This window comes from Schistocerca americana, chromosome 2, assembly GCF_021461395.2.
Source record: "Schistocerca americana isolate TAMUIC-IGC-003095 chromosome 2, iqSchAmer2.1, whole genome shotgun sequence".
NCBI lineage: Eukaryota > Metazoa > Arthropoda > Insecta > Orthoptera > Acrididae > Schistocerca > Schistocerca americana.
In genome coordinates, this window is record NC_060120.1 from 371804297 (window position 1) to 371825669 (window position 21373).

General features: G+C 39.0%; 1 pseudogene; it reads right to left on the bottom strand.

The window, feature by feature from the left end:
• Positions 1-21373, bottom strand: part of LOC124594029 — a 352828-nt pseudogene that overhangs the window by 79365 nt on the left and 252090 nt on the right.

A 21373-nucleotide genomic window follows, 5' to 3' on the forward strand; every position in this document is an offset into this window, starting at 1 on the left:
CATTGGGTTGAAAAAGCTGGAGGATTGCTGGACTAGGTGCATATCCCTCTAAGGAGACTACCTTGAGAAGTAGAGTGAAACAAACATTTTTTATCAAATTTATCAAACCATCCTCACACTTCTCTGTTGTTAATATATTCGACTTACTCTATTTGACTGCATGTCCTCCTTCATTATGGGAACCACTGATTGAATTAATGAAAAAGAAAACATTGGCTGTGAGACAGAACAATGAGAAAAGTATGGATACACTGTAGCAAGCTTTTTCATACTATCAGCTGAAAAACTCTCACCCTGACACACAAATTTGTGGTTTGAACAATCTTGGCTCTCTTCTACAGCAAAGCAACATTGTTTATACTATTAGAGCCATACTTTACAATCCTGTTAACGTGTCAGATGATACATACTGTGCCACTGTCGGTTTCCTCCCTCCACCTGTTATGGATCATGCATGGGAAGAACGACTATTGATAAACTGCCACTGACACATAAGGCTGAATCCTTCCAATTTTGGTTATCATGTTTATTTTGAGGAGCACATACTGAAGGAAGTAATGAGTTTCTTAATTGGTCTTGGAATGACCATTCTCAAAATTTTGAATGTCTGTATTTGTGTCATGTACAATATATTTCTTGTAGTGCTTACCACTGGTGTTAGTTAACCATCTCTAAGATGTTCTCAGACTGACTGAAACATTCTTATATTTTCAATAGTTATGTTAAAGCTTAAGCATATGTCTATTTTCCTACGGCATTGCCATTTTGGTTGATACATTTGTGCAGGAGCTAGGGCAATTTTTGTGTGTTCTTGTCATACCAGCTTGTTGCCTCCAGTCGAGGAGCATTTTGATTTGTCATAATTGCTGAAACACCTCCCAACCAAATGTTCTTTTCATTTTCGAAACAAGTAGGAGTTGTTATTAGAGAGTGACGTTTTTGATGAGCAATGTGAATGTGAATGTTTGTGTGGAGAAGATTTATGAACTTTCTCAGGATGTCTCCTCTCTACTTCAGAATCTCTTGGCTGTATTTGCTTGAACTTTTGCAGTTTGTGCACAAATAAATGTCACAACTCATGTGACTGCTGTTTGGTCTCAGGTTTTGATACCATAGTAATCAAATGCAAAAAGTTTGTGCGGAGAGCCTGTATGTTGCCATTATGCCCACACAGAAGTCTATATTTTCAGTTAATCATATGAATGACCCTTTGAGAAATCTCACATACCAATATGCAAAGTTCAGCACACTGATTCTCTGATCTTGCATGATCTGTCCAACATTAGTGACTGTGTTGTCAGTGTTTGAAGGTTTTCATTTCTTTCATCACTGTGAATGCACCAGCTATAAGTGACCTATATCACTTCTGAACATTTTTTCTATCAATTTTCGATGAATTTCAATAGATTTAATGCGTTTCACATTTAAAAAACTGAATAACTGCTCAAACTTCGCACCTCAAGAAACTCAATTACAAACATTTGCTGAGCCAAGTCTGAGCATTGTGGTGAGTTTGGAAATGTGGAAAGAAACAAACACAGCAATCTGAATGACTGTTAAATGTACTATTTCACTGCAGCCTCAAGACTTCAAGAGCCTTAATAATTTTATGGCTCTATGTATGAGCATTTGTTTCAGTGATAATCAAATGAACTGATTTTACACTCACTAACTCCTTAAATGGTTTAATTTTGTCATGACCTGAATAGTTATCAGTTCAATGGCCAAATAATCATATGTGAATTCCCTAACTCACCCCTTCTCTGCAACCGAAAACAACGTCAGATATTTCTTCAAAGAGTAGTGTTTTAGAATTAATGGCTTAAATACATACAATTGAAAGTACATGATACTAGAAGCAAGAAGTCTCAGAAAACATAGATCCATAAATGAACTGTTTGAGAGATTAACTGTGCCTTTGTGGTTTGCGAGATAACTGAGACTTTGTGGTTACTGACTTAATTCTGTGTAAATGTCATCTCAGTTAGGAAAAGGTAATAATACTGCACAAAATTAAGAAATGTTATTAGATATACTATGGTAGAAGCGCACATGTTCTGAATGGACATGACAACAGTTACATGACTGTACTCATAGAGAAAAGCACCTTTAAGGTTGCCCCAAACACAGAAATCCATGGGAATCAGATCAGGTGATCTTGGAGACTGTGGTACAGGTCCTTCTTGCCCTATCCATCTTTTGCCATATTGCTGTGTTAGATGTCATCTCATCATAGCAGCAAAATGTGCCAGAGCTCCATCATGCATGTACCACATCCTCCGGTGTTGCTCTAAGCAATCCTGCCAGATGATGCCACAGTAACTGAAGGTAACTCCCACTGAATTTGTTTGTATCACATACAGACCACTAAGATGATCACCTAGTACCCCTAACCACATATTCAGTGGAAACTCATGCACAGGATGTGGGTTGGAGCCTATAGTGTACTTAAAATAGTTACAACTTCTGACAGTTCAGTACAGAGCAAGTGGACGGAAGCATAGTTGCCAGCATGGGCTGAGTGCATCAGCAGGAGATGATAATGTCAGGCTTACTTGGCACAGAACCCGGCAGGCTCACTTGACTGCATGAACAGCAAGTCACACAAGCTGGCTGATCTGTGATCTTTCTCAAATGATATTAAAGAAATTATTCAGTAGTAATCTCTGCTTCTCACACATCTTATGGATTAAGTTGTCAGCTTCATGATGAACTGTGTATCATATCACTAATGATCATAGTAATTGTTATTTTTTGATGGTAGATAAACTACTGCAAGAAATTCTTAAAGTTTTCAGTGAAAAATAATGATCACTCTTGCAGTAGCCACCGGAAAGATCGCGGGAGACGCACATCGGCACGGCGCGTCACGGACGGTAGTTGCCACAAGTAGAGTCCCATCCACCAGAGGGCACGCGAGAATTCGGATGCGACCTCTGCCGGCGTAACAACAACAACAACTCAGGCAGCATGGGCCGTGCCCAGTCAGTTAACATCGGGCATGCCTAGGACACAGTCCTGGTCTACGCTAAGTGAAGCGCGACGTAAACGTGAACAGTGTTACTACAACTATGAGTTTGCTTTTGGTGCTGTGGGTATTGCAATTTGTCTCCAGTCTTGCTATCGTGGCAAATGACAGCACGCAAAGAGGAGAGTATTTTGCCATATAATTAATATGAGGAACTGTTGTTATCTACCACGACATTTAACCAACTACAATTTTTTTCACTGAAGTAATGTAATTTTTAAGGACCATCAATAGCTGGTGAAATGAGAATTGCTGTGAATTTTACAATAATATAAATGAAGAAGTTACATGTTGCTTTTTTATGCTGAGAATAAGCTTTTTCATAAACTATTGACCTGTCTTGCCCTCAGTTGCTAGTTTAATATTATACTGTTTCAGGATTCTGTCACAATTTCAATGGCATTAGAATGATAGTGACATGAATTTTTGTAAACTCTGCTGTGTTTTGGCAAAAGAAGCAGATTTTAACATGGCAACAAGACAAGTTACATTTACTCAAAACTCGCCACAGTCCTTCATTAATCTGTCTCCTCGACTACCTTCTTGGTATTTCTGACAACTCAAGACTAGTCCTGTAATGTAACATTTGCTATGGCTTCTTTTGTCAGCATTTCAGGCTCACTGAGTGTAAACTTCTTGTTATTTTTTGCCACATTACTATTCACATAGGCCCATGTAGTCTCAGTCAGATTTAAATGAGCTTGATATGGTGGAAGCCTGATCAAATTATGTCCTTCAGCATTTGCCAGTTTGTCAGCCTGGCAGCATGGATAATTTGACTTGTACAACATTACAAGTTCCATTAACTTTGCCTTATACATGCTACATTCAACTTTATAAATGAAACATTGGTTTCTACCCAGAGGAAAATATCTGCTTTTTCCACTTTATTATTGGAGCTTTGTTCATCACAAAAAAGTGGTGCACACATTATCTATTACTATTATCAAATGTGAAGTAATATTTCATAGCAGAAGACTGACTTCATAACTGGTAAATGTGTTCTTGGATGATCACTTTTCATGAGAACCTCATGTTCAGATGTGTTGCACTGTTGTTATTAATTCAACGCCAGCATAAAACCCTTCAATACCTGAATGAAATTTTCACTCTGCAGCGGAGTGTGCGCTGATAAGGAACTTTCTGGCAGATTAAAACTGTGTGCCGGACTGACACTCGAACTCGGGACCTTTGCCTTCTGCGGGCAAGTGCTCTACCAACTGAGCTACCTGAGCACAACTCACACCCCGTCCTCACAGCTTTACTTCTGCCAGTACTTCGACTCCTACCTTCCAAACTTTACAGAAGCTCTCCTGCAAGTTTTGAGGCAACCCGTTCAGGCTAAATGCCTTAGACACTCTGTCCAGCAAGTGTAGCAAGGTAGAGGTTCCCTGCTGGTTTGGGGGGGCATTATGTGGGGCCAAAGTATGCCGCTGGTGGTCACGAAAGGCGCCGTAACAGCTGTACAATATATGTGAATGCCATCCTCCGACCGATAGTGCAACCATATCAGTAGCATATTGGCAAGGCGCTCGTCTTCATAGATGACAATTTGTGCCTCCATTGTGCACACCTTGTGAATGACTTCCTTCAGAATAACGGCCTCTACTAGAGTGGCCAGCATGTTCTCCAAACATGAACCCTATTGTACATGCCTGGGATAGATTTAAAAGGGCTGTTTATGGATGACATGACCCACCAACAACTCTGAGGGATCTACGCCGAATCGCTGTTGAGGAGTGGGGCAATCTGGATCAACAGTGCCTTGATGAACTTGTGGATAGTATGCCATGACAAATACAGGCATGTATCAATGCAAGAGGACATGCTACTGGGTATTAGAGGTACCAGTGTGTACAGCAATCTGGACCATCACCTCTGAAGGTCTCGCTGTATAGTGGTCCAATATGCAATGTGAAGTTTTAATGAGCAATAAAAAGGACAGAAATGACGTTTATGTTGATCTCTCTTCCAATTTTCTGTACAGGTTCCAGAACTCTCGGAACCGAGGTGATGGAAAACTTTTTTTTGATGTGTGTATAATGTTCCATGTTACCATCAGCACTCATACAACAGAGTTCATGCTCCGCAAACAACTGACATGAGTAGAATTCTGACTGTGTGCTGCACAGCTGTATCCATTCTGTTTACAACTCCACATCTCAAAAATGTAAACAAAGACTGCACCATTGACTAGCGTTCCCAGTTTACACAGAATCACATCAATAGTGGCTGGTAGACATAAAGTTGCAATTATCTCTCAAACAGCCCATTTGCAGACCTATGTTTACTAAGAATTTTTTGCTTCTAGTATTGTGTACTTTTAATTATATTCTTGTATGCTATTAATTATGATGCCCCCTGCATAGCTTGTTTCTGTACAATGATGTTAAACCTTCATATTTATTTTTGACCTCTGTACATGGCTCCTTTCTATTCATGATTCATTAAACTTCACACTCTGTTTCCTTTGACCAGTCATATCACACTAAATTCTGAATATGTAGCTAAGAAAAAGTGCAAATTTCATATGTGCCTTGAGAACTTATACAGGGTGACAATTATTGAACTATATGATAAAAAAACAAAACATAAATCAATTACAAACTATGGCATGCACACATTTTATTCAACATGTAAACATTGCTACAGATGACTCTTCAAGCTTTTCCAGTGGATATATTGTAAATAGTCTTCATGGGTTTGCTGCCAGAAAACATTGTGCAAGTTCCACAATTTCCTTGGAGCAACTGTCAGACATCTTTAGGTGGTTCAACCTTGCTGGTGGCTAGGTACAACTGACGGTATCCGCACATCAACACACCATTTCTAGAACATGCACACGAAGAACGTGCAGGCACAGAAATCATGCATGCGCAATGATTTGCAGATAGATGGTGCTATATTCAAACGCCCTCTGCTGAAAATCACAGAGTGGCTCTCCTGCGTGCGTGCTGTATGCTGCATTAACTAACAACGCAGCCAGACATTACTCACTAAAGACCATACTAAACCAATGTTATGATGGTTCTGTTATCGAAAAATCTTGATTTTCATGTCGTGATTTTATAGCAGCCAATGCAGCATTCCAGACTGTGCTCAGTTGAAATCCCGCACCCCTGTTCATGAGATTATCGGCAGTACGAATATTTATTGCTTCCTTAAAGACACAATCCCAGAGAGATGGCCTGCATCTCGTGGTCGTGGGGTAGCGTTCTCGCTTCCCACGCCCGGGTTCGATTCCCGGCGGGGTCAGGGATTTTCTCTGCCTCGTGATGGCTGGGTGTTGTGTGCTGTCCTTAGGTTAGTTAGGTTTAAGTAGTTCTAAGTTCTAGGGGACTGATGACCATAGATGTTAAGTCCCATAGTGCTCAGAGCCATTTGAACCATTTTGAACCAGAAAGATGATGCCAGGGATAAAATGGTTATTCTGAGAGACAGGTATATAATGCATTCAGGTCCAAGCGAGTTCAATCTGTGGAGCAGAATGAAGATATGACGATATCCACCACTTTGGCCTTTTTGCCATATTTTGATGCCATGTCATCAAGAATAGGAACAGTCCTCGAAAGATATGGCTTTAAGTGTGTTTTTCAACCATATGCAAAACTGAGAAACCTGTTGGGTTTGGTTAAGAATGACCTTGGCCTGAGGAAATGTGGTGTGTACAAGATTCCTTGTCAATGTAGGGCGGCATATATAGGCCAGACATGTCGCACTGTGCAAGAACACTACGATGAACATCAGCGTTATTCACGCCTTTGTCAACCAGAAAAGTCGGCAATTGTGGAACACTGAATACAGGACATCACATGAGTTATGAAAAGACGGAAGTTTTATTCCTCGCATCATCTTTTTGGGATTGCATCTTTAAGGAAGAAATACATATCCGTACAGCTGATAATCTCATCAACAGGGATGCGAGATTTCAACTGACACAGCCTGGAACCCTTCATCAGCCTGGAACAGTGCATTGGCTGCTCATAAATCATGATGCAAAAATCAAGATTTTTTTGATAATAGAACCATCATAACATTCGTCTAGTGTGGTCTATAGTGAGTAATGGCTGGCCACATTGTTAGTTAACACAGCATACAGCGCACGAGCAGGAGAGCCGCTCTGCGATTTTCGGCAGAGGGCATTTGAGTATGGCACCACCTATCTGCAAATCATTGCACATTCATGATTTCCACGCCTGTGTAGTCTTTGCACACATGTTCTAGAAATGGGGCATTGATGTGCAGATACCGTCAGTCATAACTAGCCACCAGCAAAGTTGAACCACCTGACGATGTTGGACAGTTTCTCCGAGGAAATATTGTGGAATTTGCACAATGTGATCTGGCGGCAAGCCCATGAAGACTATGTACATCACTACAGGTATTTGGATTTAGGTTATGACATGTTTGATGTGCTTGCCATTATTAGTGATGATGTGGAGCAGACGAATAGCGAAATTTTGCATGACCCACTGAAGTGTCGGAGCATTGTTGCTGTTGATGATCTCCTAAATGGCTGTCTCCAGCTCAGCAATGGTTTTGGGGTTATTGCTGTACACCTTGTCTTTAATATAGCCCACCAAAAAGTAGTTGCATGTGTTCAGATCCGGAGAATATGGTGGCCAATCAAGGCCCGTTCAGTGGCCTCTGGGTAACCCAGAGCCAGAATGCAATCCTAAAAGTGCTCCTCCAGGACATCAAACACTCTCCTGCTTCAATGGGGTTGAGCTCTGTCTTGCATGAACCACATCTTGTTGAAATCAGGGTCACTTTCGATAATGGGGATGAAATCATCTTCCAAAACCTTTACGTACCTTTCAGTAGTCACCTTACTATCAAGGAATATCGCATCGATTGTTCCCTGACTGGACTTTGCACACCACACAGTCATCTGTTGACAGTGAAGAGACTTCTTGCTTGTAAAATGAAGATTCTCGGTCCCCCAAATGCGCCAATGAATCCATCCAAATGAAAGTGGGCTTTGTCACTAAACCAAATCATACTCACATCAACGTCCTGTTTGTCAGTTCTGTGGGCAATAGTGCTGGGCAAACAAACACAACTGCTGTTCCATGGCCCTGGGGTTTAATGTCTGATGGGCTTGAATTTTGTATGGGAAGAGATGCAGGTCTTCAACAAAAATTTGTCACAGTGTCCTCTGGTAGACTCCCACCTGTTGTGCAGCTAGTCTGATCGATTTCCTGTGGCAGGTTTGAAACACAGCATATCTTTGCTCAATGTTTTCTGGAATTTTCACCCTTTTTGGACAACCAACATTGCCAACACTGTTATCATGAACACTATCCGTTCTTGACTATGAGCACACTTCGACTGGTTGACATCAGCTTGACCTCCGTTGCAAACTTCCTTTGAGCCACAGTTGAGCTGTGGTTGCTTGCATAGTAGGCCTTCACAAGCACTATATGCTCATGCACGCTGTACCATGATATCTTTACATGCAAATGGCCGACAACAATAAGGCACATGCACAAGCGCATACTAATCTCCATCATGCACTGCAGCCAACCGTGCAGTCTGAACATCGTAATGCAAACCATTCAGAAGTTTTGATGATTTTATTTCATACAGTTCAATAATTGTCATCCTTTACTTTTATTACTTCTCAAAGAGCGACAATTACTTTATAATTTCACCACACACATAACATTATTTCAGATGTTGTTACATACCTTTCCTCAGTTTCAATTTGTAGATGATAAAATGTACTGCCACTTAGTAGAATAGGTGTGTCAAAGGTAATGTCGTCAGAATCTGGAAACAAATAATGTTATAAGACATTGGTATGTTGATCAAAGTCTACAGAATAAATAGTAAAATTATTAGAAAATGTCATTTCTGTACATATTTACATGGAAATCTGATTCCATATTATAATACAGAATGAAATTGTACCAGTGGAACCTTCATTGTTATGAGTAGATGCATGATTTATCTTCTAAATGGTACAATGAATCTCAAAACTTGCTTGGATACAACTTCAGATTAATCATTACATTGACTAAAAATTTAGAAAACAAGTGATGTTAAAATTAGTAATGACCTGCACTAGTCTATTCACTGGAAACTCAATCAGACATCCACCTAGTAGTGTGAAGCATCCCATTCTGCCCTAATGACAGTGGTAATGCCTCATGGCAGGGACACCATCGGAAGGGGGTGCTGTCTTGACCCACAGGTACTAAACCACCATGTAGTTTAGAGATGGGCATAAGGCTTGCACATCTTGCTCAGTGGCCTCCTAGATACAGCCAATAGGACAGAGTGCATGTGACCTGGTGGCCTCACAAACACCCTCATGTCCATGGAGCATTACTTAATCAACATATAATTCATTATTTGGGAATTATAGGAAGATTCATCATCTTGCCGAAGTTACAGGTTACCTACAAATGCTGCAGGAAAGCAAACAGATGTATATAATTGGTCAGTAATTACCTGTCTCATTTGGTTCTGATAAATGATGACAGATCCCAGAGAATACATCAGTTATTTCTTTACATTGATTCTAGACAAATTTTTTCTATGATTATAGTGTTCAATGGCAGTGGTCTTGCACTCATGCAAATTTCTGTGCCCCATAAACAACAATGGTCCATAAGTTGGGCAACATCTTGAATACCTTGCAGCAAGAATTTTTGTTTGTTGTTCTTGGCTATTTAGTCTGATGGCTCTGAGTATCTTTAAATTGATGTTCTCACATTAGAACCATGCAGCAGTGCCACTTAAAAAGCCCAACACCTTGCAGATATAATGTTCCATGAGATGGGCAGTCATGATCTACTTGTGATAAAATGCTCTTTTACATGGCCATCCCACAGGAAAGGTGACTGATTTTATTTTTGCATTACTGTTAATGCCATCTGTGAATGGAAGCATGAATTAACTACTGCAATATTGAGACTACTTTCCATTTTAATTTAAGAGCACTGGCATCATAGACTGCTTGTAATAACTGAACTTAACAGTATGTCCTGTACTACAGTCATGATACGAGCAATGGAGCAACATGAGAACAAATCCATGGCAAGAATATGGGCCATGACATCCTATCCTCATTCTTTTACAACCTCAACACCTTCTCTCCTATCCACTTCTCCCATACAACCTGACCACTTTGGGACGGTATATCTGCAGTGGCAAGAACTCCCTTGCCCAGTATGCTGGAGGCCACACAAAGTCCTTCAGAGACAACCACTACCCCCAGACCTAATCTGCAAATTTCCTGTGTCATATCCCCACACATCCCCAATCCTCCTACCACCCAGCAAGAATCAGTGCGACCCCGTACTGGAAAAACTGCACAACATCCTTCATCAGGGCCATGGTTATCTATGATCATGCCCTTGAATTACAGATGTCCTACCAAATATACTTCTCATAGCTCCTAAAGTGGTTTTCCTTTGCCCACCCAACCTCCATGACATCCCTATGCCACTCCAAATCCAAACCCCTTGGCACAGGGATCATATCCCTATGTAAGACCAGGTGCAAGAGTACCACATCTACCCACCCACCACTTCCTATTCCAGTTCTGTTACATGCTTAACCTATCCCACCAGAGGCTGGGCCACCTGTGAAAGCAGTCATGTTATATACCAGCTCTGCTGCAATCATTGCACAGCTTTTTATGAAAGAAAGGAAGGAAGACTGTGTTTAATGTCCCATCATGATTGAGGTCATGAGAGACAGAACAGCTTTTTTATATTGGGACGATTACCAACTGGCTGTCCAACAGGATTAATCCCCACGACCAAACTGTGGCCAAGGGCAAAGTGGATAATCCTTGCATAGCATGCAGCTGAACATAACATGCTTGAGTTCAATGGCTGCTTCACAACCCGGATCATCTGGATCCCTACTCCACCAACATCTTTTCTGAACGCTGCAGATGGGAATTATCCTTATTACACATTCTCCATTGCCAAAATCATCATAGCCTCAACCTTTGCTAATCTACTGTCCCAAAACCCTCCAACCAACAGTTTCCACCCTTCCATCCTATCACCTTCTCCCAATTCGAGTCTTCTCACTCTCATCGTGCATGGCTCTATGCCAATGCACCTACTAGTCTTTTACCCTTCTCTACCCCTCTCCTTTCCCACTCCCCATCCCCCCCTCCTCCTCCTCCTCCTACATCCTCCCAACACTGCACGTGACAGCCTTGTCTAGCCACCATCTAGTCCCTGCACACTCTGCCAGGCTACATTGACTTCTCTTTCCCCACCCATATTCTGCTCTCTCTCCCCATTCTCTGCCATACTCCAGATTGCTATTTCTGTCAACACCACACAGTCACACTCTGGCTGGAGATATTAGTCATTTGTGAGTGAGGTGTGCTTGCTTGTGTGAATGTGTGTGTTTTCCCCTTTTGGAAGAAAGCTTTGGCTAAAAGCTCAATGTGTAACAGTCATTCCATTGTGCCTGTCTGCACCTCAACATGTCATCTTTATGGTAAGTAGCAGTCTATTCTTTTTATAATATTGTAGAACACTACACTGTTTTGAACTGGGTAAAAGTGCCACAGACACTTTTGAAATTAATCAAACTCTTCATGGTAGTGAAATAATGAGTTGTGAAGATATTTTTAAGTGGTATGCAAAGTTTTGTAATCAGGGAGGGAGCACTGAAGATTATCCACATCCAGGAGCACAACTGAAAATTCGAGTTGAGGAAAATGCTCAAAAGTGCCTGAACTGAATATGGCAGTGAAAGGAGCATTTTGACACAATTCCAGGTACCCAGAAGGCTGTAAGAAATTTCAGTGGCTCATTATCAGAATTGTTTCAAGTAATTTTTACAGTGCTTCTAGTTGTGTATTGACTCATAAGGAACCTATATTTTGAATAAAAAGTCAAGTAAAATAAACAAAAACAGTATCTTGTATTTTATTTCACAGCAGTCACCTTTGTCAGACAAGACATCTTGCCTATCTGGCACCTGAGTGTTGCAGCAACAGGTATGTAACATACTGAACTATGCCACCTGCCATGATGACAGGAGACCTCCCCTCCCCCGACCATTTCTCCCTCTCTACAACACAGCAGCTATCTCCAATTCAACTGCTTATAACTGTATATGAGTTGTTATTTTTCTACATAATTTTTTATAGAACAAATAAGTTAATAGATGTAAATGTTTCACTAGGGGTTTTCTATTTCTCTACACTTGTTGTCTTTGGCACAAATCAAGATTCACAATAAAGCTGCAAAAATTCAACAAATGTTCTAGTAAACAGTTCCTCTAATAGTATCTGGCCTGCTACAAGAAAAATTCAAGTGCTAATCTTAAATAATCATGTGGTTATTACAATATTGGTGTGAAAACTCCGTATCAGAGTATACATTTATCTAAAAACAGAGAAGATGTGACTTACCAAACGAAAGCGCTGGCAGGTTGATAGACACACAAACAAACACAAACATACACACAAAATTCTAGCTTTCGCAACCAACGGCTGCTTCATCAGGAAAGAGGGAAGGAGAGGGAAAGACGAAAGGATGTGGGTTTTAAGGGAGATGGTAAGGAGTCATTCCAATCCCGGGAGCGGAAAGACTTACCTTAGGGGGAAAAAAGGACAGGTATACACTCGCATACACACACATATCCATCCACACATACACAGACACAAGCAGACACAAATGTGTATGTTTGTGTTTGTTTGTGTGTCTATCAACCTGCCAGCACTTTCGTTTGGTAAGTCACATCTTCTCTGTGTTTAGATATATTTTTCCCATGTGGAACATTTTCCTCTATTATATTCAGAGTATACATTTAGTTATCCTATTGAATGCAGTTGTTTTTGCTTTGCACAACCTCCCAGGAGCGTGCTAAATTTGGAGCTGCCTGGAAATGCTCAACATGGAGCCCAGATATGTTCTTCCATTGTCTTCTAGTCTTCACTGGGGATGATCAGTGCCAGATTTTGTTGCACTGTTTACTCATGTTATACCATTTTTACATCTAAAATGCTGTCTGCTAGACATTCCTTCACACTATCCATCACTGGGCAGTAAATTTGGTTCCGATAGATGATTTTGTTCCTCTGAAGCCACCACGCCTTGAGCAATTGTGACAGCATAGAGTAGAGTTGGTTCACTTTTACTAGGTGACACAAATGAAAAAAATAAACTGTGAGAAATAACAAACAGTTCTTTGCTGAAATCTCAAGACAGTGACCCTGGATAACGCTCCTCAGCAATACAGGCAGTACTGACACCTGTGTGGATGCAGTAATAGACTTTTATACTTGTGTTACTGGAAAAGTTGATGAGAAAAATAGTGGATTTTTCTGGATATTAGAAAATGAAAATGTCTACTCAGTACTAAATTGCTGAAAATAAGAGTGTTCTAGGCAATGTATTATACTCTAAAATCAGTCATTTTAATGATTGCTTTGATGCTCTTGAAAGGCAAAAATTAAGACATGGTACACTATGTAGACTTCTCACTAAATACAAATACACTAGAAACATAAGGTCGCACATCCAGGAACAATCTAGAATAAATACTGTCTTGGCATCACAGTTGCAAATCTCAAACTGATATGTGGCAGTCCCACTAGTTCACTCCAGTAGCTAAATGGTGCAGGAAACATCTTTGGCATAAACGATCTACATAAAACCTGTTGTGAAGCCAATGATCATTTAGAAGAAACCAAGATCCATATCTGAATTCACTTGACATATTTAAGTCTATGTCATATAATAAATTCTTGGATATTTCTAGAATGAAATTTTCACTCTGCAGCTGAGTGTGCACTAATATGAAACTTCCTGGCAGATTAAAAGTGTGTGCTGGGCTGAGATTCAAATCTGGGACCCTTGCCTTTTGCGGGTAAGTGCTCTACTGGTGAGCTACTCAAGCATGACTCACAACAGGTCCTCACAGCTTCACTTCTGCCAGTACCTCATCTCATACTTTCCAAACTTCACAGAAGCTGTCCTGTGAAACTTGCAAAACTAGCACTCCAGGAGTGCTAGTTCTGCAGGAGAGCTTCTGTGAAGTCTAGAAGATAGGAAATAAGATACTGGCAGAAGTGAAGCTGTGAGGATGGGTCAACAGTCGTGCTCGGGTAGCTCAATCGGTAAAGCACTTGCCCATGAACGGCAAAGGTCCTGAGTTCAAGTCTCAGTCTGGCACACAGTTTTAATCTGCCAGGAAGTTTTAATACCTGGATAATCTACTATGTGTTTTAGGATACTACATCTCACACCCCAAAAGGGCAAAGGGATAAAAAGGTACAAGATACAGAAAATTTTAGTGTGCAATATAATGTGACAGACAGTATAATGTATCATATCCATGGCACTATTAGAAGTACACAATATGTCTCTTTAGTACCCATCATGATACACAATAGTTTCATTGCATGTATACACATTTGTGATGTCTCTTCAACTTGCACTAATATCATTGTGTAATGGAACTGGGAATAATAATGAACCTCCATAATAAAATATGTTAACATAAATTTCATAAAATCTACATCCATATCTACACTAACATAATGACTCTGCAGTTTACAGTTAAGTGTCTGGCAGATGATTCATTGACTCACCTTCAAGTTGTTTCTCTACTGTTCCAGTCTCGAACAGAGCATAGGAAAAATTAGCACTTCAATCATTCTGTGCAAGCTCTGATTTATATTATGTAACTACAATTATCATTTCTCCCTATGCAGGCAGGTGCTAACAAAATATTTTTGCATTCAGATGAGAATGTTAGTGATTGAAATTATATGAAAAGATACTGCCACAGCAAAAAATACCTTTGTTTTAATGACTGCCACCTCAAGTTGCATATCATATCCATGGTGCTTTCTCCCATATTTTGCAGTAATACAAAATGAGCTCCCCTTCTTTAAATTTCTACAATGTCTTCTGTCAGTGCCATCTAATGCGGATCCCACACCATGCAGCAATATTTCAGTAAAAGGCAGCCAACATAGTGTCAACAGTCTCTTTAGTTGCATTTTCTAAGTGTTCTGCCAATAAATCACAGTCTTTGGTTTGCTTTCCCCACAACATTACCTATACGATTGTTCCAATTTAAGTTATTCACAATTGCACTCCCTATATGTAATGTTGAATTTGCAGCCTCTAGATATGTGTGATTTATCATGCAACCAAAATTTAGCAGATTTTTTTTAGTGGTCATGTGAATGACTTCACACTTTTTGCACCATACAGATATCTTGACTAAATTATTTTGTAATTTGTTTTGATCATCTGATTTTATAAGAGCATAAATGACAGAATCATCTGCAAACACTCTAAGAGAGGTGCTCAAACTGTCTCCTAAATCATTTATGTAGATAAGGATGAGCAGAGGGCCTATAATACTTCTGTGGAGAATGCCAGATATTACTTTTGTTTTACTTGATGACTTTCAGTCGATTATTATGAACAGTGATCTTTCTGACAGAAAATCACAAATACAGTTGCCTAACTGAGATGATAGTCAATAGGCATGTGACTCGATTAGAAGTTGTTTGTTAGGAATAGTGTCAAAAGCTTTCTGGAAATCTAAAAATATAGAATCAATTTGACATGCCCTGTTGATAATACTCATTACTTTTCAAGAATAAAGAGCTAGTTGTTTTTTGCAAGAATGATATTTTCTGAATCTGTGTTGTTTGACAATAAATCATTTTGTTTGGGATAATTCATAATGTTTGAACATAGTATATGTTCCAAAACCCTATTGCAAATCAACATTGGTGATATAGATCTCTAATTCAGCAGATTAGTTCTATTTCCTTTCTTTGATATTGGTGTGACTTTCCAATCTTTTGGTATGGGTCTTTTGACAAGTGGGCAGTTGTATATTGCAGCATAGTCTGAAAGGAACTTGACAGATACACAAACTATATAAGAGGCCTTGCCCTTATTAAATGATTTAAGTTGCTTCACTGTATCAAAAATACCTATATCTAAGTTACTCATGTTGACTGTTGTTCTTGATTAAAATTCTGGAAAATTTACTTCAATTATGGAATATTAACTTCATCTTCTTGGGTGAAGGAATTTCAAAAAACTGATGAGAGAACAATATAATCATCATGCAAACAAATGCAACTTTTACAGCATTCAACGGGCACTAGGCACCTTTCATTGTATAAAACATAAAGACTTGAGACTGCAATTATTGCTGCTGTAGATAATTAGAAAGGGAATTTGTTTTTGATGAAATATTACATGTTTATATATTAATTGTTAAAGGATTCTGAGAAATTTACCATTGAAACAGGTTTTGTTTCATGAAACAATTTACTTAAAATCTGTTTATTATTAATGAATATGTTGTCACATTTAAAATCAACTAGAACAAACTTGTTTTCATTGGAAAACAATTGAATTGTAACAACATAAAAATAATTATACATCGTCATAAATGTACAAGGGCATTTCGGAAAGTAAAGATACACCGTACGCCAGAGGAACAGAAGAGTTTTGGCGAGCAAGTTGGCAGCACTGGTGTTAACCCTGAACCGTTAGCTTTCTCCTCACGGTCGTTCAGCAGTTGAATGTTCCTTCTGGTTGGAGTAGGTCATCTTTAAAATGGCTGCGCCAATTCAGAATCCCACCAAATGCGAAGTGTGCTCTGTCATATGTTTTCTTCATGCAAAAGGTCAGCAACCAGCAGATATTGACAAACAAATTGTTTCTGTTTATGGGAACATTATGAATTGACAAAATGTAACGAATTGGTGTCGTCATTTCTCTGAAGGTAGGACCGATGTTCATGACGAACAAAGAACAGGTCAGCCATCTGTGAACTCTGATGCCCTTCTTCGGAGAACGGAGGAAGCAATTTGTGCAAATAGATGTCTCACATTGAAAGAATTGCATCAGATCATACCGGACATGTCAACGACAACTCTTTATGACGTTGTGATTGTCAAGTTAGAGTACAGGAAATTGTGTGCACGCTGGGTTCCAAAACTGTTAACAGAAGAACACAAAAAGAAAAGGATGGGCTTTGCACTCGACTTCCTCACACGCTATGCTGAAGCAAGTGATGAGTTCCTTGATCACATTATGACAGGTGACGAGATCTGGTTTATCACCATACATCTGAATCCAAGCAACAATCAATGCAATGACGCCATTCGAATTCACTGAAAGCCAAGAAATGCAAAACGTCGATTTCAGCGAAGAAAATCATGGCTTCTTTTTGTGACAGACAAGGCATTCTTCTGTTGGAATTTATGCCTCCTGGAACGACAATTAATGCTGCTGCATACTGCCAGACTTTGAAATGTCTTCAAATGGCAATTCAAAACAAACTCAGGGGAATGCTGACAAGTGGGGTCCGCTTGCTTCATGACAGTGCTCGGCCTCACACAGCGCTCGTAACCAAAGCATTACTCACACCATTCAAATGGGACGTATTGGACCATCTGCCATACAGTCTGGTCCTTGCACCCACCGACTTCCATGTCTTCTGTTACCTGAAGTCACATCTTGGTGGAAAATCATTCCACGACGATGAAGAGATCAGAGATGAAGTTGAAATGTGGTTCTGACAACAGGCAGCAACCTTCTACGACTGTGGGATACAAAAGCTTGTGCACCGACTTAACAAATGTTTGGATAACAGGGGAATTATGTTGAAAAATAACAAATAATCCAGTTAATAAGATGTAACTGACGTTTTCTAAATAAATTTTCTATTTAAGGACTGTGAGCCATTGTATCTTTACTTTTCGAAATGCCCTCATATAAGGGCAGATTGTAGGCCTGTGTGAGGGGCAAGTTTAAACTCAAGGTAGTTTGTAGTTGTTGGAGTGAAAACTGTTAATAAAAGAGCAAACATAACATGCCTGTCAAAATAATTTGAAAAATATAAAACCTGTTTCACATCATGTATATAATCAAAAAAATTGAAAATCCAGAATGAATTATCAGCAATTGTTGGGTGCATCTGCCAATTCATGTTAAGTGTGTAAGAACTATTGTTATATTTCCCAATCCAAAACTCAAAAGAACAGTGCAATTTGAGACTAAAAACTTTTTGCACCAGTTATGACAAAAATATATGAGGCAGGACCATTATAACAGTTGAAGCAGTAGCATTACAACACTTACTATTCATTTAGAACCATTTAATGGGAAAAAAATTGTAGCATACAAACTGGTCAGAAAAAATATATGCAAATGCTACAGAATCACAAAGAAAGTTACCAACTATGAAAGGCAGAACAGTATGGTACGAAAACAGCTACTACTGTAATATGACAATGCATTCAGCTCTCACTTCAGGTGTGCAATGCAATGTGCTTCATCAAATAGAAATGAGCCACCAGACATCAAAAGCACTACAAACTATTCTCACATCATATGACATTATGAACAATAGAACTGATTAAACAATAGATGTGAAGCAGAATTAGACAGAAGTCATCACTTAGATTAGGTTTACTTTCATTCCAGTTGATCCACAGTGAGGAGGTCTTCCAGGATGTAGAACATGTCAGAAAAACAATAATACATGACAAATATTAACAACTAAAACAAATAAGCTAATGTACCTTCCACAGGTCTCAAGTCGAATGATTGTTTTTTTCTTTTTTTAATGAATGCTATGAAAGGATCATTTTACAACCCTCATTTACTAAGATCGCATTAATGCACTGAATTTAAAATTTTAAAAAGTTTTTTTATTTATAAGGTAATAAACATATAATAGAACTATTTCAATACTTATTTACAATGAATACATTACTGCACTGAAATGGTGCAGAAGTTAGATAGATTGTGCTTTATATGTAGACACACACACACACACACACACACACACACACATACACACACACACACTCACACACACTCACACACACAAAATCAGTTGGTTCTACTGAGAAATTCAGCAGTTGAGTAGAAGGAGTTGGCCACCAATAAATCCTTTATGCTTCTCTAAAACTGAATTTCATTGGTTGTTAAGCTTTTTATGGCTGCTGGCAAGTTGTTGGAGATGTGTGTTCCTGAATAATACACACCTTTTTGTACAAGAGTAAGTGACTTTAAATCCTTGTGAAGATTATTCTTATTTCTAGTATGTCTTCCTATTGTTCAAGTACTTTCAAAACTCCGCGGTTAGGGCTATATGAACTATTTTTATTGTTTCTTACAGATTCTAAATTGTGAACCTGTGACAGTTTACAGTACATTAGCAATAGGAGGTGAGCTAATAAATAACTCTAATACTGTGAATTTGAACATTGATGACATAAGATTAGATTAGAGATTAGATTTACTTTCATTCCAATTGATCCGTAGTGAAGAGGTCCTCCAGGATGTAGAACATATCAGAAAAACAACAATACATGACAAATATTTACAACTCAAACAAATAAGCTAATGTACCATTCCACGTGTCCCAAGTGGCATGGTCGTCATTTTTTAATGAGAGAAGATTTTATTAATAGTGTTGTTGTTTCTTCCAAGAAGAAATCGAATAAGACCTAGAATGGACTCATAATGAGCTTAATTTGTTCAAGAGAATGTTGTGTTGAGAACATATTGTGATGTTGATATATGTGGCAAATATCAGAGTTTTTTTGTGCCATAATGGTAAGAGATAAAACTCACACACTGTACAGAGGAATGAATGAATGGCAGACAGGCTACAAAACTAGAGAAGGTTGCTACTCAGCTCATTCCTACCCTCAGATGATGTAATTTTTCTGAGATAGTTGGTGGAAGCACAAATTTTTGAGGCAGCAACAACAGGAGAAGGAAACCACAGAGAAATATTAGATGTTCCGTCTCAGCTGCTGCAGATAAATGCACAATGACAAAATGAAGATCATTAACCATTTCAGCATTTGTTTTGAACCGTCTTGCGTATCTTTCCACACACTCGCAAAAAACTACTATGTTGTCACAATGTCCATATACAATTCATTGACAGATTAGCTGATTACCTAGCATTACCCAATTATTTAGTTATCCCAGTATTACACCACAAAGGAAAATAAAAACCAACATGTCTATAGCTTAAAAATAAACTGGATAAAATCGCTCCAAGCATGCCACAGTTGCACTTTATGTGTCACCCCTTCCTACAACCATTATCATCCTTAAGGGTTAAACATCACCAGGACTGTCATTAATCAGCCTAGCTACTTTCAAAAAATGCATTTGACATCCATGTTACATTTTACATGTTTTTACATTTTACACTCATGCTCTATCCTTAAGGGTACAAAGGATATCATTCAAAAACAGTATGTATTTCTTCAGGTATAAAAAGTAACATGTGTAAAACTTGCTTAAAACAAACACACACACACACACACACACACACACACACACACACACACACACACACACACACGGCAAAATCAAAGTTTTTATATGTATAGTAGCTAATAGGGGGTATTAGATGACAATCCACATGAATGGTATGGATCTAGTGTGACAGTCATTTGGCAGTAGAATGGGTGGAACTAAGAGGGTCAGTAGACACATTATCTGCACTTGGAAACAAAAAGCATTTCTAAACTCCAGTGAATCTGTGTATGCGAACTAGATGGTGATAGTTTGTGCATGCGCAGAATGGAGTACTCTGAGTATACATTCTGCTTGTTACTGGTTATGGTTTAGACTCGTTGTTGACATCTGTGGCCAGCAGCTAACTTTGGGTTTTCATATTGGATATATTGCACTGTTTTTGGTGATTGAATTTTCATAAATATAGTAACTAAACAAAAGAAATATGTTTTTTTAACAAATTGTCTTTCATACAAGCTGTTTGGGAAAAGCATTCTTTGTACTGATTGCTTTGTATTTTAAACATGGAATGGACCAAACAAGCATTTAGCATCCTAATTCAGGTGTTTTGTAAGGAAAGTTTATGTATGATCATAATACAGCCCTGGATCTACGATATTTCCAAACTGGGGCAAAAGCCTGATAGTATCCGCCCCCTTCCTCCCCCACCTCCACTCCCCTCCTTTTCTCTCCCCCCTCGAGCATTTTAGATTTAAAAAAAAAAATCAATTTTTCAAAAATATGTTCATTTTGTAGTGCACATGCTTCAGAAGAGTATGATACATGAAACGTATTTGTTTGAGGAAATGTAAGGCATGTCATTTGGGCTTAAGTGTGCAAAAGTGCAGTGCCATGATTCATCATACAGAATTCTTCTATCAAAATTCACTGTACTTCGCTCTGTGGAATTCAAACATGTATATTTTGTAATGGAAGCCATCAAACCTCTATTCAAGACAGCAGAAATTAAAATGTTCTGTGCTGCCTCTCCTGCTCCCAGTAGGCCAGTTTGACACCCTACCACTGTTAAAAAAGACTCAAGTTAATA